Below are 17,513 nucleotides of genomic sequence, written 5' to 3' on the forward strand. Positions count from 1 at the left end.
TTGGGAGGAATCAAGGAGTCAAAGGATTGCCTTGCTGCAAGGAGGGCCCAGCCGAGATCAGATTAGAAGAGGGCAAATCATTTAGACAAAGTCCAATCTCTCTTTTGTATCTCAGCTCTTCAAGCACTCAGAAATAATGATGGTGTCCCTCTCCTCCAAGTCTTCTCACCTCCAATCATCCCCCCATCTTTCAGTGGAGATTCTCATGGCCTCACACAGTGCCTGACACATAGTCAGGATTTAATAAAAAGCTTGTTGATTCACGGTGGTATGTCCTCTTCTGGATAGGCCCCAGCCAGTGTGCAGGGCTTAGGTCTAAATCACCTTCTGTCTCCCTATTACTCAGCACAGCCTTCTGCATACCAGAGATGCTTTCTGTATGGTTGTTGGATAGATCAGGACTGGATGGCTCACAGTCACCATAACTTGAGACAAACAAAATAGAAAAAGTAATACCATGATCCGCCTTGTTCTACTTTATCCCTACAAACCACTCTTCATCATCACCAGTACTCACAGAGCAAGCTGTACAAACAGCGCTTCAAACATGAGGAAGGAGCATAGTTCCCTTTGCCGTGGTATACTTGTTTTTTAAGACCCCAGTGACCATCTCAAGGCAAGAAAGTCAAAGTTATCATACAGCTAGAAGGAGGACATGGGGACCAACAATGTCACTTCTGAAAAGTGCACAGACTGAATGAATCTCTAACCATCAGAAGAATTTGTAGTCTCCACCTTTGAAGGGAGATTTCTAGCAACAAATTGCTTCTTGGGAAAACCCCAGGCATGTAGGGCTGAAATGAAGGGGTACAATCTCCTAGGGAGCTGCTGTCTTCTCTTAAGAACTGGAAATCTTTAGTAGAATATGGCTCTGTGGTATTCCCCGCCACCCCCCAATTTCTTAGCTTGAAGCCAGCAGAGATGGTTCAAGAAAAAAATAAAGATGTAAATGCAAGCACCAGGGCTTCATTCCATGGCTCAAGGTTTTGAACTCATTTACTTTGGCCTTTCCCTATAGAACTATTTCTTGGATCATTGACTTTTTATTATTCTGCAAATGGTAGCAGACCCCTGTTATCATCCGGGTATTGCCAGAGTAGCGTCTAGCTGTAGGATTTGAGCAGTTTATGTTTATTTGATTTTAATGATTCCGTTAATAAAGGTCATGCCTAAAAGTAATAGAAAACTAAATGTGTGGAAATGCAATAGATAAGACTGACTGGGGAGTGATTTCCAATCTTCATGGTGGTGCACTTGGATGTATATTTAATCCTTAAGAGTAATTAGGTAGGGTTCCTATTTGTCATCAGTTTGCTGTTCTCAACAATACATGTAAACGTCACTTTGATACCTCTCCCCAACCTGGTGTCTGATACAAATGCCAAGCTTTGGAACCATTTAATAGAAATCTGGTTTTTGAAGCGTGGCTCTCCCAGGCTGAACACTCCCTACACATTTATTCTGTTTTTTTTTTTTTTCAGAAACTCCTCAGAAGCAGAATTTTCATTGAATGTGAATATTGCCCTTTACAATGGTTTGAAAGATCATAAATAATGAGCATATCTCCAAGGTGCAGTTGTTCTCTCATTCCACAAAGCCATCTGTCTTTTTATCTGAGTCACCCAAAACTAATCTAAACAATGCACTTCAGTAGGAATCTTATGTCAGTCTCTGGAGCAAGGATCACATATCTTAAAAAAAAAAGGCTCCATTTTGGATTCCTATAAGTAACATATGAGATAAAATAACTTTGAGCAGAAAATAAGTATAATCACATTAAATACAAGACAGTAAATATTTAAGATTGATTGAGTTTCATAGGAGGAAAGTGTGTATAGGGAGAGACATGGCAAGAAATCCTTAAAAAACAAAACAAACCTCAGGTGACCATTCTAACATCCTGCTCTTTTAAGCCTTTCAGTTCTCTTAAGGTCACTGGATAGCCTTATCTTTGTTTGATTCCAGACAAAGCTTAGATTATTGCTAATCATCTGCCTGGGACAAAAAGGGGTTTGGATAGGCTGGCTCCCTCCAAAGTCCTCTTGAAAATCTCAGATTCTTAGATATCTACTATGTTCTGGACAACTGGAGAGATTCAACAGAAGATATTCCCCTAAGAAGCAAATATTATCACTCAATCAACAAGCACCTATTAAGCACCTACTACATACAGTAGTGTCCAGCGCTGTGGTAGGAGATACAAAAACGAAACACTTCTTGCTTTCTAGGAAGAGAGCATTCTATCATATAAAAACAGAAAATTACATACAAGCCATCTCAAGGCAGGGAACCCTGATTCACGGCTCACAGGACGTCATTAAAGCCTGGTTCTGATGGAAAACAAACAAGTTGGATAAAATGCCACCTTTTGTATAGAGACCAGACCCACTCTGAGTACTCGCATTTCCCAAAGTCTACAAGAGGAAGTGTCTGAATCATGGCTTTAAAGGCCTCTGAGTGCATGGTTTCCATCTTAACAAAAGAAGTTGCACAAGAAAACTGCTTTGCAAAGAAGCACAGAAAGCAGCATAAGATGGCTATTGTCTGTTAGAACTGGCAGCAGAAACAATATGGGGAAAAACACAGGAAAAATACTGTCAGTCCTCCAAGAGAGTTTATGTTTGTTTGCCCCTTCCTACCACACCTCTGCCAATCAATCAAAGTGTCGCTTTTCACCCACCATCAGGCATCTATTAGTTTATGATCTGGAAATTAATGGAAGACTGAGCCTCATTGCCTATGTTTAATTACATAGAATCTGTAGACTTGAGAGCCCTTTAAAAAAAAGTGGTGAACCAAAAAAAGCAAAGTTAGGGGGGAAATAGAAATGTTTTGTGAAATTTCAACAAAGAAGCCATTCCAATACTTTAGTGTTTTCTCTTCAGGACACAAGGTGTTTAATAATGATGATAACAATGGTGATAGTGATAGCTGGCATTTATATAGTGCCTACTGTGTGCCAGGCACTATACAATTAGCACATTTAATAATAAGTCATAATGGCTGGCACTTAGATGGTGCCTATCGTGTGCCAGGCACTAGGCTAAGAGCATTCCAAATATGGTCTCATTTGATCTTCACAACAACCCTGGGAGGTGGGCGCTGCTATTATCCCCATTTTACACTTCAGGAAACTGAGGCAAACAGGGACTAAGTGACCAGCCCAGGGTCACACAGCTGGGAAGCATCTGAGTCTGGCCTCCCCTGCAATACCAGGGTTCCTTCCTTAGTACTGGACAGAGGCTGGATTCCAGCTGTGTCTCCCCTTCTCAGGGTTCCCTTTCATTTGACATCCCGGGTGGTACCCTGAATGGGACTTGTCAGTCTGGGGTTTCTCCTGGGGGACAAGAGTCCATTTCAGAACAGGTCGGTGTTCTCCAAGCGGAGCTGAGATGCTGGGGGATGTGGGGGGTTAGTAGAGGAAGGCTCCGGGAGGGCAGCACGTGGGGGTACCGCTCCCCACCTGGAGGAGAGGTCTTGTGCTAATTTTGTCCGCTTTGCCCCCGGTGGGGCCACGATGCCGGGTATCACCAAGTCCCTGCAACAAGGCTGAGGGCTCAGGAGTCCGGGGCAGCATCAGCAGGCCGGGGAATGGCGGGGATGACACGTGCCCCCCAGGTGCAGACAGTGTGACAGGAGCCAGGAAAGGCCCATATTGGATCGGACTGGGGCCCGGGTCCCAAAGAGCCAAGTGGCAGCGTTCTGTTTCTTGGAGGGGGGCTGCCAGGCCCCGGGGCCTTGGGGGTCTCTCACACGCTGCGGGGCTGCCAGTGAGCCCCGCGCCTAGGGCAACGGGTGGGCGGTGGCAGTGCACTTGCCCAGGTGCTGACACTTGTAAAGGCTCCGCGGGGGGGAGGGGGCGACGCTGGGCCGGGAGCCCCCACAGGTCTCCGTGCCCTTCACGGCTCCCAAGCCTCAGCTTTCCGGAGGGCGCCGGGCTCTGCCACCTCCTCCCTGGGGGGCTCGAGCCAAGTCACGTCCGTCCCCTTTCGCGCCTGCCTCGGTTTCCCCATCAGTAGCACGAGGGGCCTGGCCTCACCTCGGCCCCCCCGCCCCCCCACCTGCCCCCTGAAGTCCGCGGGGCTGGAGGGGTAGGGTCCAGCGGGCCTCCGCCGCCTCTGCCATCCGGGACGTGGACGGCCTCTCCTAACGGCCCCAGGAGGCGCCACACTCTCTGGCGCGGTGGGTTGGGGTCCAGTGCTCCCCTGGATCTTTTTCTGGGCCCGCGAGCTCCCGCGAGCTCACCCCAGTTTTCCATTCCCCCGGCCCTCCGGGGCCCCCCCCCTTACTTTGAGAATCCATGTCCGGCTGCTCAGGGGGACCGGGCCCGAGCCCTCCGCCCCCCGCCTCGGCCCTGTAGTTCCCCGCCAGTCTCGGCGTCCCCACCGCCCTCCCACCCGCCCCCTGCAGCCGGCAGCGCGTTTGCTGGTCGCCTTGGTAACGCCAGGGGGCGGGGTAGGGAGTGAGCGGAGAGACGGGGCCGACTCCGCCAGGAGGGCGGGGCCTCGAAGGAGAGGCGGGGCCAGCTTCAACCGCGCGTGCGTGAGCGTGAGGGCCGGCGATCGGACGGCGAGAGCCCGGGACCAAACCGCGCCCGGCCCACGAGCCGCGCGGCCCAGAGCGCATGCGCCGCCGCCCAGCCCGGCCGTTGTGGGGCGCGCGCCTGGAACCCCGCTTGGGCCGAGAGCGAGCGCGTGAGCGCGCTCCCGGAGCCGGAGCCGGAGTCCCAGGTAACGGCGCTTAGAGATCTCTGTGTGGGAGAGGACAAAGAGCGGGAAAACTGAGGTCGGGCAGGGGAAAGAGAGGGGGAAACTGAGGCCAGGAGAGAGGAAAGAGTGGGTCCAGGTCACAGGTGGGGAAACTGAGGCTCAGAAAGAGAAGTCACCTGACCCCAGCCTCGGGCAGCGGTGGGAGGGAGGGGCCTCCTGAGACCCCCTACCAGGAGCCTGAGGCTGAGTCCTGTGGCCAGGGGACTGCCCAGCACGTGCCTCGCGGGCCCAGGCCACAGCTGGGCAAACTGAGGACCCGAGAGGCCCCCAGGGAGGGGGGAGGCCAGGGGGTCACTGTGCCCGCCCCCGCCGGCCAGCCTCGGGCCAAGCGGCCCGGCCAGCTCCGCCTGCCTCAGTTTCCTCCTCTGTATAAGTAGGCAGAAGGCCAGGCGGGGGAGGGGCAGCCCTGGGTCCGGTCCTGGGGCCCCTTCGTCCCCCTCTAGAATCCCCCCTTGTCCTCTGGCTCTTCCCGAGGCTCCCCTGACCCCACCCTTCCTGGAGGGCCCCAGCCCAGGCGGTCACCTGGTGGGGGCTGAGGTCCTGGAGTGCCCCCACCCCTGGCCCGGCCCAGTCACCCGCAGCCCCTTCCTGTGACCGGGGGAGATCTGGGAGACGCCCCCCCAGCCAAATGGCCGGATCACTGCCCTTGCTGTCCCCCCCCTGCCCCGCCAGTGTCTGGTCACAGCCTGGAGAAGGAGGGGCGGGGAGAGCTGGAAGCCCCTCCCCAGGAGGACGTGTGTGCTCAGAGGCTGACAGGAGCATGTGGGGTGTGGGGGTCACCTCGTGAGTCCTGGGCCAAGTGTGCGGGGTGGTCAGGACGCCCCCAGCACCCCCTAATCTCGCTCTCAGGACAAGCTGACTGAGCGTCCGTCCAGGGGACCCCGAGGGGCCGGGTCCCGCACAGTGGGGTCACCATCGCCAGGACCAGCAGCCGAGGTCCTGAGTCCTGGGATGACCGGAAGCCACGCCGGGCGGGCGTCCCCTGCCTTTCCGGGGCTGGATCCGTCATGATCCACCTGGGGATGTGCCCCAGGTGTCCGCAGCTTTTCACACGGTGATAAGCGCCCGCTGGACTTTGGGCAGCGGCCGTCCTGCCCTGGCCTTGCCCTCTGGGCCGAGCACGGCAGGCCTTGACCGCAGCCTCGTGTCGCGTGTCCCAGGAGGGTGCTCATCTGACTCGTCACCATCTGGTCCCCCGCTCCGCGCTCCCGGCTCGTCAGTGTCGTCCTAAGACAGGAGGCCGAGACCCGGACCTCAAACTCTGGCCTCTCCCTGCCCCTCCTCCATGTCGCTCCCCAGTTCCGCCCAAATTTGGCCGCAGCGGAGCTCCGCTTGACTCGGGTGGATCTTATCAGTCGGACGGACGTCCGCCCCCCCCCCCCCCCCCCCCCCCCCCCCCCCCGCCTTCTGCTTGGGGAGGGGACCCCGGGTGGTCTAACCTGCCGAGACTGTTCTGAATCCTAACGGTCATCCGCTGTGGCTCAGCTTTGTGACTTTGGCCCAGTCCTGAAATGAAGATTAAAAACCCCAGGACCGGCCGCGGGACACGTCGCACCGTTTACTGCTATTCCTTGCAGACCCGCCTGATCCCACCCTCTCGGCCCTGGCTTTACCCTCAGAATACCCTGAGTCCTTTTTGGGTGCTTTGGCGCCCTCCCAGGCTCGTTAACCTCGTCAGACGTAGGCCCCCCGCCGCGTTCTTCGTGAAGCCCTAGCTAGCTTCCTTTCCTAAATGCTCACTCCCATCCCGTCCAGAAGAGGCGGCTGAATTGGGTCAGGAATGGAAGTTCGGTGCCCTGGGACAAGGCTTGTCGTGGGTACTCTTGATGCTTTTTCAGAATTCACTGATGGCAAAAGCTGCAGGGCGCTGGGTTGGAGCCGGGAGGACGTGTCGGGTACTGACTGGGCATCACCTTAGGCAAATGGCCTGCCTTCTTTGAGCCTCAGTTTCCTCATCTGTGACATGGGGGATACCTGCAGGACCCACTCCATTGAGATCATGTATGCAAATTGCTTTGCACACCTTTGCTGTAGAAATGTTATTACATCCAGGTGTGGCCCATCTGGCCAGGTGATGCTCTGCTTTCTTCTTGATTTTCATGACAATCCTCTTCCTCTTAGGTATTTTTTGGTTCTGTCCCAAATTGATCTGAAATCATGGTTTCTGGCCTTCGCCAGAGTCATCCCTTAAGCCTTGGTCATGGCACAGAGATGACCCTGGCTTCTCAAAGGCTGTGCCCGTGATACTCACGGTAGGGTGTCCTGCATGCCCGGAAGAGCCAAAGGAAAGATGCTCTATCCTTGCCCTAGGCCCAGGCTAGTTCAGTTCAGAGAGACGAGCCTGGGTATGAGGAATCCTTCAGCCGAAGCAGCTCTCTGAGGCCACCTAAAGGTACACGCAGTCATGAGAGGGTAACCATAGAACATAGAGGTGTTTATTGCTGTGGGAAAGAGTGGCTGGGGGGGCTTTAGGGAGCCAGATCAGTGAAATCTTGACATGTATGATCAGTAAATATACCCTTGGAATAAGGAATGAGCACGCAGCAGCTGCTCTCATCGGTGGACTGAGATATTAATGTGGATGAGACCGTAGGAGTAGAAATGGACAGAGTGCTTCTGGTGCTCACACCGTCCTCTGCTGCCTCCTCCTTGGATCTGAGTGACCCCGTGTCCTTGAACATTGAGCAGCTGGCTGGGCATCATGGCGGCCAAGTGTCATGTGTGTTGTCTGAGGACCAGCCCAGCCCAGTCATTGACTCTTTGCCAGGCTGGTGCTGGGAGGTGAGTGGTGTGGCCACAGCTGCTCTCAGGGACTATCTGCTGCATCACGGAGGAAGCCTTAGCACCAGTGACAGCACAGGTCCTGTAAGGAAAGAGGATGGGCTTGGAGCTCCCGAGGAGTTTCCAGAGTTGGCATGAGGCAGGATTCTGTTAGCCATCAGGATGAAGGAGATTCTGTACAAACTTTTTAATTTAGGAGAAATAATACTGTGGGAAAAGTACATCCTAAAGAGGTGCTCAAGGCTAAGTAAATATAAGCTCATTTTTAGAGAAAATATTTTGGAGAATATATTGAGGGAAAGAGTACTAAGTTACAAGTGTATCAAATGAAGTGGATTCATTGTTTTTGATTTCAGATAATGATGAAGATCCTAGGGGCCTCTTGAGGATTTTTTGTCCTGTGTTCTCTGCCTTCTCCAAAATCTTCTGTGCATTATTGGCATAATACATAATGTGAAACGAGCAAAGGTGTGGCCACTGTGTCTCAGAGTCCTTTAACAAAACCTCAGAATTTGGATAATGTTAGGATTATCCTTCAACAGGTGGACACTTTATTTGCATTTTCTAGTTCAGCTAGACAGTAGCACAAAGAGATGTGGAAATGGATGAATGTGCATTAGTCACTAATGGGTTGGTCTTCTCCTGGAAAAGGAGGTTTCTAGCAAAATGTCTCCAGGACTTGTCTGTGGCCCTGTGCTAGTTTGAAAACATGCTTATCAATGGTTTGCATAAGGGCAGATATCAATAAATCAAGAAACAAGCATTCATTAAGTGCCATGGGTGTACCTGGTACTATGCTAGGTGCTAAGATTACAAATAGAATAAAACAAACTCCTCTCATTCTAGTGGGGGAGATAACAAGAACATATATGTGCTTATCTGTAGAATTGACATAAAGAGAATAAATGCAAATAAATACAAAGTAGTTAAATACAGGGTAGTTTGGGAAGGAAGGAAATCAAGAAAGACTTCATGTACAGGATGGTTTCTGAAGGGCTTATTTAACAACGAGGTGCATGGGTTGGTCAGGCAAATGTACTAAAAGTGATAATACTGCCTAAATTAATTTACTTATTTAGTGTCATACATCAGTCTAAAAAGGAATTACTTTATAGAGCCAGAAAAAATAATAACAAAAGGTCAAGAATATCAAGGGAGTCGATGAAAAAAAAAACAACACAGTAAGGAAGGAGGGCCTAGCAGTACCAGATCTCAAAATGTACTACAAAGCTGGAAGTGTCAAAACAGTTAAGTATTGGGTGAGAAGTAGGCTGAACAGTAGAAGAGATCAGGTACGCAATATCCAGAAGCAAATGATCAAAGATCCAGCTGGCAGAAACTAGGTATAGACCAACATATCACTCCTGGTATCAAGATAACCTCAAAATGGGTGCATGATTTAGACACAAAGAATGATAATTATAAAAAAAAAATAGACAGAGGGAAGAAATTACATGTCAAATCTATGGGGAAGAGTTCGTGACCAATCTGGGGAGAGAGAGACAGACAGAGAGAGAGGGAGGGAGGTAAAATGGATAACTTTAGTTACAAACAAAACCAATGCAACCAAAATTAGAAGAAAAGCAGGAAATGAGGGATGAGGAGAGGGGAACCTTTGCAACAATTTCTCTGAGAAAAGTCATTTCCAAGTTATATAGGAAACTGAGTAAAATTTACAAGAAAAAGAGCCATTCCTCAATTTTCTTAGCCAAAGGATATGAGCAGGCCGTTTTCAGAGAAAGAAATATTAGCTATCAATAGCTATATAAAATGCTCTAACTCACTAATAATTAGAGAAATGCAAATTAAAACAACTCTGAGGTATCATTTCACAGCCATCAAATTGGCTAAGATTTAAAAAAGGAAAATAACCAATCTGGATGGGAAGTGGGAAAACAGGTACACTAATGCATTTTTGGTGGAGCTGTGAACTAATCCAACCATTCTAGAAAACAATTTGGAACTATGGCCCAAAAACCATCAAACTGTATTCTTTGACCCAGTGACACTGCTACTAGGTCTATACCCCAAAGAGATCAAAGAAAGAGGAAAAGGATATATGTGCAGCTCTGCTGCGTAGTGGCAGAAAAAAAATAGGGGATACCCCTTTGGGGAATGGCTGAACAAATTATGATTTGTCCTGGAATACTTTTGAGTGTTAGGAAATGATGACAGAGATAGTTTCAGGGACTGATACAAGATGAAGTGATCAGACCAGGAGAACTGACACAGTTACAGTTGTTAATGTCCTTCTTCCTTGTGAGGAAATTTCCCTGTGAAAGCCTTAGTAACTGATCGGCAGCTACCAACCCCGATCCGAAGGACTTGTGAGGAAGTGTGCGGGCCAACTCTAAAGAGAGAGCCGATGGACTCAGCACAAACTGAAGCATATTTTCTTCTCATTCTTTATTTTTATTTTGGGAGTGGGGAGAGCTAAGGGTAATTCTGGAATTTGTTTTGCATGAGTATACATATTTGTGATGGGTTTTGTTCTGTCTGCTCCCCGATGAGTGGAATTGAGGGAAGAGAGAATTTGGAACTGAAAATAAAATTAAATGGAATTTTAAAAAAATGATAAAGAGTGGTAGGAGGAAAAAGTAGGGGGAATGCATTCCTGGCATGGGGGAAGGCCAGTGTGAGAACTTGGAAATGAGAGATGGGGTGTACAGTGTGAGGAACAGAAAACTGGATCACAGAGTACAAGAGGGAGAGACTTGAGTCCGAGAAAACAATTAGGAAACTATTGGAATAATTTAGGTGGGGGTGATGGACTGTGTGCAAGTAGACTTAAGGGGTCAAGTGCACGAGGTGTAGAGGTAGAAATGGCACGGTTTGATTGCATATGGGGGCAGAGGGAGTGTGAGGAATAGAAGATAACACCAAGGTTATGAACCTGAGAGAAGAGGAGAATGGTGATGCCTTTGAGAGAAGCACCTACTATGTGCCAGGCACAGTACTAAGCACTTACAAATGTTACCTCATTTAATCCTCACAACAGTCCTGGGAAGGAGGCGCTATTATTATCTCTATTTTTCACTTCAGGAAACTGAGGCAAAAAGAGGTTAAGTGACTTTTCCAAGTCACGCAACTAGTAAACATCTGAGTCTGAATTTGAACTTAGGTTTTTCCGACTCCAGCACTCCAAGGTGGGGGTTGGGGGTGGGGAAAGAGAGAGAGAGATTGATTGAGATTATTAGATACCTACTGTGTTGTTCCAGGCACTGTGCTGAAGTGCTTTACAAATATTTAATTATCACAACAATCTTGGGAGGTTGGTGCTATTCTCCTGATTTTACAGGCGAGGAAACTGAATTAGACAAGGATTAAGTGACTTGCCCAGGGTTACACAACTAGGAATTAGACACATTTGAACTCGGGGCTTCCTGATCCCAGGCCCAGCACGCTATCCACTGTGCCACCTAGTGGTCTCTATACCCTTTGGAAGGGTGTAGGCTTGGGATTAAAGAGGATGAACTCTCTTTTGGAAATGCTGAGATGTGTTTGAGACATCTGTCTCTTTGAAATGTCCAACAGGCAATTGGTGATGCAGTACAGAGAGAGAGAGAGAGGGAGAGAGTGTGTGTGAGTGTGTGTGACAGAGTGAGAAATGAGAGATCTCCATAGCGATGATAGTTTACCACCTGGGAGCTAGAGGGAGAAGGGAAAAGCTCAGAGAACCTTAGGGGAAACCCACAGTTAGGGAATATGTTTTGGATGATGAGCCGGGAGGATACTGAGAAGGTGTGGCCAGACAGGTAGGAAACCTAGCAGAAAGGAGTGTCCCAAAAGCCCAGAGAGGAAAGACTGTCCAGGAGGAGGGAATGGGCAACAGTTCTGCAGCCAGTAGGTTCAGAAGGATGAAGGCTGAGAGAAAACCAGCAGATTGAGCAATTAGGAGGTTGGTGGTAACTTTAGAGACAGCAGTTTCTCTTAAGTCCTCTGAAGTCAGATTGCAAAGGAGAGGAAGTGGGGTCAATAAATGTAGACAGCTTTTTATAGGAATTTAGATGAAAAAGGGAGAAGAAGCTTAGGATGCTAGGTTGAGTGTGAAAGGCCGTGCTAGTCGTGTTTAAATATGTGCACAGTTATCCCATGGGACAGGAATCATAGTATTTCTGCTTTGGCCCCAGAAGAAAGAAGCAGGTTTAAATGCTCAAGAAGTATTTAAAGTCTGTTAAAGTGAAAGATTCCTGGTGATTCAGATTGTCCCAAAGTACGGTGGGCTACCTCCAGATAGTATCTGTGTCCCCTCCTCCCCCCAGGGCCTCAAGCATAGGCTTGAGCATAGGTATGTTGTACCTATGGGAAATCTTATTCCGCCCCACAGAGTGGCCTCTGAGGTTGAGTCACAGACCCAGAAACCAGCCTTCCCCACAGCTACTCCAGAAGGAACAAGCAGCTACGCCAACATCTAGCTGTCCTACCACCCTGAGGACCTTCTTGTCCATTACTGGCAGCGGTCACAGAATGATTCCTGGTCACTCACAGAGAATCCCCAAGAAGGGCTTCCTCTCTAACAAAGGCACAGAACCACAGAGGCTCCTTCTCCCTATTCCTTCCTATCCCCCCAAGTCCTGTGGATCTCACCTTCACATCCCTCTCTGTAGCCCTCTGATTTTAAGACTCTCTGCCTCTACTCCTCCCCTAGACCTTCTCTCACAGACTTCCTGCTTTGGATCTCTTTGGTCACCTGTGTACCACCAGTCAGTGGAACCAGTTAGTGGTTCCTTATTTCCTACAGTCTTCAATGTGGCCTTCAGGGCCCCCGCCCTCCCATGCCTTCCCAGCATCATTGCTCACAGCTATACCTGGCAAGTTGGCCAGCTGGGTGTTTCTCATCTCTTGCCTTCTCTAGACCCAGGCTGGGGCTGGAACATAGCCACACTGATTTGTTTACAAGTTCATGTGACAGCAGCACAGTTAGTGGTTGCTTTAGGCTTTGCAGGCCAAGAGGCAGAATTCAGATAATTCAGTATCATTCTGAGGTCTGTGCTCAGGGCCCTGCTGTACCAGGGCATTGTTTTTAGTACCAGTGCATACCTATCATGTCAGAATAAGAAGGGAAGAAGAAAAAATATTTGATGAGGATATTTTTTTTTTGAGCTCGGGGCTGGGATTAAAATTTTTCTAAACAAGAAAAGACCTCTCTCAACAAGTGTTTGTCTAACAAACCCTGAATGGCTTTGGACTGATGGCTGCAGACTTGAGAATATTTGTGAATGAATTCAACCCAAAATTGCAGAGCATTTTTTGGACCTCAATGCCAGTGCAAGAGAAATGTCCATATTTCAGAATCCATACTTCATTTGAAAGTAATGAATGAGCAATAGGATGACATACTAAAAAAAAAAGCAAATAGCAAAAGAAAAACCTAATAGAATCCTATACTAGTGCTTTCCAAGTGATGAATATGCTCAATTAAAATCAAATGTTAATGAACTGGGAGCAGTCTGTGTGAAAAAACGTTTTCAGATATAAAATACATAAAATCTCATTAGAGATCAGCATTAACAGAAGAACACTTTCAATCTACTTTGATATAGAGAATGCTAATTTCAAACCTCGGTAAAATAACATGGTGTCCCTTCCCCCAGAAAGAATTCCATTCTTCTCAGTAGTAGACCATATTGCCAAATAATAATAATTATACTCATTATTTATTATATTTCGTATTTCATCAATAAAAAATTTGTGGAGAGTTTGTTTTCTCTCTTGTTACATAAATACCTTTATAAAATCCACAATTGTGCCTTTTGGCCTGCAAAGCCTAAAATATTTACTATCTGGCCCTTTGCAGAAAAAGTTTGCTTACCCTCGACTCAGCACATTCCCTTTGAAGGGAATACACTCTCCATCTAATTAGCCTGTTGAAATCCACATCCTTCAAGGCACAGTCCAGTTGCTACGTTCTCCATGAAGTTATATGGAAATTCTCTCTTCCTCCCTGAATCTCGCATTCTCATTTAGACTTCTATACCTGCCCTCTTTGTTTGTTGTTCAGTCATTTTTCAGTTGTGTCCAGCTCTTCTTGACCCTATTTGGGGTTTTCTTGGCAAAGCTACTGCTGTGGGTTGCCATTTCCTTCTACAGCTCATTTTACATATTAGGAAACTGAGACCAACAGGGTTAAGTGACATCTACAGGGTCACACATCTAGTAAGTGTCTAAAACTGGATTTGAACTCAAGATGAATCTTGAGGACCTCAGGCCCAGAGCTTTGTGCATCATAGTGCCACCTAGTTGCCTTATATACTTGTACTTGGCACATTCTCATTTCTATCAAAATCCCTCTACTGAATTTTAAGTTCCTTAAAGATAGAATGTACAGCATTTTTCATCAGAAAATTGAGTGTAGGCTTTATTAAATCCTGTGTGATCCTGAGTAAGTGGCGAAACCTCCCACAATCACTTTTGGCTTCTGTAAAACAGGGACGATGTTCATTCCATGTGAGGATTGTGAGTTAAGTGCATTGTTAACGTTATAGAGCCCTATTTATGTGGGCTGTTAGGATCATCTTGATGACTTTTATCCTCAGCACCTGGCATGATGTCCTGACCATTGAAGTGAATTAACATTGAAATGAAATTAATGAAAAGGAGCAAAATCCTAGTCCTTCAGGTTTTCAGCACTGAAGAGGGGAGAGTTACAGTCTTTTTTACCTAGCTACTTGACAAAGGCCAGGAGGGAGAAACGAGGAAGAAATAGAAAATGTCTGTGCAGAATGTCAGTGAGAAAGAATGGACGATACTGCTGATCTGTTAGCTGGCAAATCTAGTGAGTTCTGCAGCCTTTGATGTGGCTGACCACTCTCCTAGATCATTCCTCCTCTCTTGGCCCTCCTACCTTTCCGACTGCTCCTTCTCAGTCTCCTCTGCTGGACCATCCATTGTCTGTGTCCTGCCACCTAACTAGGTGTCCCTCCAGGTTCTGCTCTGAGCCCTTTCCTCCTTACTTGCTGTAAATGACTCAGATCACTGTCAGTATAGATGCATTTCCATGTCTGTCTCTGTAGAACTACACTGAGCTGACTCTATCTCAGGTGGGAAGGCTTAAGTCTTTCTCAGAGTCTAGTCCAGCATTACCAGTCAATTACCTCTTGGACTTTGAACTGGATATCCTTGAGATGTTTGAAAGTTCCAACATTGGTACCTTTCCTCCCAAAGCCATGCCTCTTGCAAATTTCTCTCTCTCTTAAAGTGTTTATCCGTCCCATTGGTCCCCCAGGTTCATAACCTCCATGTCATATCCAGTTCCTCATGACTTCCTCTTACACGTCACCTGCCAGATCTTTTTTTTAATTAGTTTATTTATTTTTAGTTTTCAACATTCACTTCCCTAAGTTTTAAATTTTCTCCCCCTTCCTCCCTGCTCCTTCCCCAAGGTAGCCTGCAATCTGATGTAGGCTCTACATATACGTCCCTATTAAACATATTTTCACATTAGTCATGTTGTACCAAAGAATTATAACAAATGGGAGAAAGCATGAGAAAGGAAAAAAAAAATAAAAAGAAAGAAAGAGAATAGTCTCCTTCACTCTACTTTCAGACTCCATAGTTCTTTCTCTGAATGCGGATGGCATTTTCCATCATGAGTCCTTTGGAATTGTTTTAGGTCCTTGCATGGCTGAGAAAGGCTAAGTCTATCAAAATCAGTCATCGCACACTGTGGCTGTTACGATGTGTGTGTACGATGTTCTCCTGGTTCTGCTCATTTCACTCAGCTGCCAGATCTTTTCATGTCTATGATCACAACTTCTCTTGCTCAATCGCCACCTACCTCTTGTCTAGACCATTGTGATCCCCTTCTAATTGGTTGGCCTCTCTTCTCTCTTCTTTCCAGTCCATTCCTTCACATAGCTGCCAGTGACTTTCTCAAAGTGCAGGCCTGACTGCCTTTTCTCAAATCCTTTTCTCAAACTCGAGTGGCTCCCTGGTCCCTTGGGGACCAAATATAAGCTGTCTTGGCATTTAAACCTCATCACAACCTCATCTGCTTTTCCATCCCTCCTCCATGGATCTCCTCTTTGGACTCTGTGGTCCAGCCAAACTGGTGGTCCTGCTGTCCCTCACACAGGATACCCCGCCTCCCCAAGATCACCCAGACCTATTCTGTACCCCTTACCTCTGCCTCTAGGAAACCCTGACTTCCTCAGATTCAGGTGTCACCTTTGGCATATGGTCTTTTCTGGTCTCCCCAGCTACTAGTGCCTTCCCCCCCTAAACTATACCTGGTATCTGTGTTTTATGTGTTTTTTTGCAGACCTCTGGATGTGCAAATGGTCTCCTCCCCCATTGGAGTGTAAGCTTCTTTTGTTTTTGTATCTCCCACCAAGGCAGGATTTAATAAATGCTTATGAATGTACTACTTGATATGTCCAAAAGTCGAGGTTGCCATGCTACAGTGGGACTAGAATGAAACCATGTCAAGCATGTAAATTCTCTTCATCTTCTTGCCTTAGTGTAAGTTTGGAGAATCGTTTGTTTTCTGGTATTGCCTACAGAGGACCAGCACAGTGCAGTTGAGGGAGAGGAAAGGGGGAAGGGTTAGGTGCTGCCCTCTGAAACCATGTAGAAAAGTCAGGGGCCAGTGACCTCCAGACCTCAACTGGGGCTGCTCTCCAAGAATTGGCCATCTTGTGATCCAACCCGAAGTCACAGCAACCTCTGAAACAAAAGATTTTTAAACCTCTCCTTCTGGCCTGTGTCAGGGCCACAGAGTGCCCAGAATTGCCATTTTCAGACCATCAAGAACATCAGTGCAGTCCTTGGTGTTCCAAGGGTGAGATCCCTGTGAAAAGACCTTACTGTTGGAAGAGCTGAATGCTGTCCATCCTGCTGTAAATGAAGACAGAATGTTCTCCAGGCCCTTTGTGGAAGGACTCCTAGAGGGGTTGGTGGAGCTTCACCAGGCAGCTGGGTGGCCCAGGGGGTAGAGCACCAGGCCCGGAGGCAAGAAAATGTATCTTCCTGAGTTCAAATCCGACCTCACACACTTACTAGCCGTGTGAAGAAGGACATGGCAAACCACTTGAGCATCTTTGCCAAGGATACCCCCAATGGGGTCACGAAGAGTAGGATGCAGCCAAAAAACGACAACAGAGCTTTATTGGGTATCCAAAGGCAGCCAGAAAAAGCATGTCATGGGAGACTTGGACATAATACATGACGATATACATCAAGGCCATCATGAAGGTAATTACAGCTTATGCTCCAACATCTGTTACAGAGAATATTAAGGCAGAGACATTCAATGAAGGACTTAATAAGACCTTCTAAATAAAATCAGCTTATGTGTCATAATGCATAGAGAGCTTGCCTTGGAGTTGGGAAGACCTGGGTTCAAGTGCCTTCTTAGATACATATGTACTGACTGTTTGACCCTGAGTAAGTCTTTTAGCCTCCCAGTGGCCCAGGCAAGTTCTCTGAAGACAATATGTTGCAAAAAAAACTCTGGACCTGCACTAGCACAGAGAATTTCCCCACTAGGAATTGGCTACATCACAGGTCCAGCCCCCACTCCCACCCCCAGTCCCCCAGTGACTTCATTGTATAAATGGTCATGGGGAGAGTGATGAAAATATGTTATAAACTTCAGTTTTAGAGAATTGATAGGAAGGAAGGAAAGAGAGGGGGAGGGAGGGAGGAAGAAGGAAGGAACAAAGGAAGGAAGGAAAAACTGGGTCTGGGCTTGTCAAATAGAAGAGATGCAGAGGAATGGGAACAAATCATTTTAGTTATAGATAACTAGTGTTGATCAGGTGCCTTCTCTTTTTTCATCTCCATAAAGAGGGGGATGCAAAGAAAAAGAATAAGCATTTCTAAAGGATATAAATATGCAATGAAAAATCATAACAGTGACTATGAATGGGGTGAACTAACCCATAAAATGGAAGAGAATGGGAGCATGGACTACAAAGCAGAATCAAACAATATCCTATTTGTAAGAAACACACTTGAAACATA

General features: G+C 47.5%; 1 protein-coding gene across 2 annotated transcripts in view; it reads left to right on the forward strand.

Annotated features, from left to right (window-relative positions):
- Positions 1–4,524: 4,524 nt before the first annotated feature.
- DHX32 (DEAH-box helicase 32 (putative)) overlaps positions 4,525–17,513 on the forward strand; it is a 60,652-nt gene continuing 47,663 nt past the window's right edge. Inside the window, exon 1 of one of the 2 annotated variants that reach the window (XM_036734171.1) lies at positions 4,525–4,730. The gene's annotated coding sequence lies outside the window, so the exon portion shown is untranslated. The remainder of the gene's footprint in view (positions 4,731–17,513) is intronic. The other variant, XM_036734172.1, reaches the window with a different exon arrangement.

Source organism: Trichosurus vulpecula, chromosome 8 (genome assembly GCF_011100635.1).
Source record: "Trichosurus vulpecula isolate mTriVul1 chromosome 8, mTriVul1.pri, whole genome shotgun sequence".
NCBI classification, from domain to species: Eukaryota; Metazoa; Chordata; class Mammalia; order Diprotodontia; family Phalangeridae; genus Trichosurus; species Trichosurus vulpecula.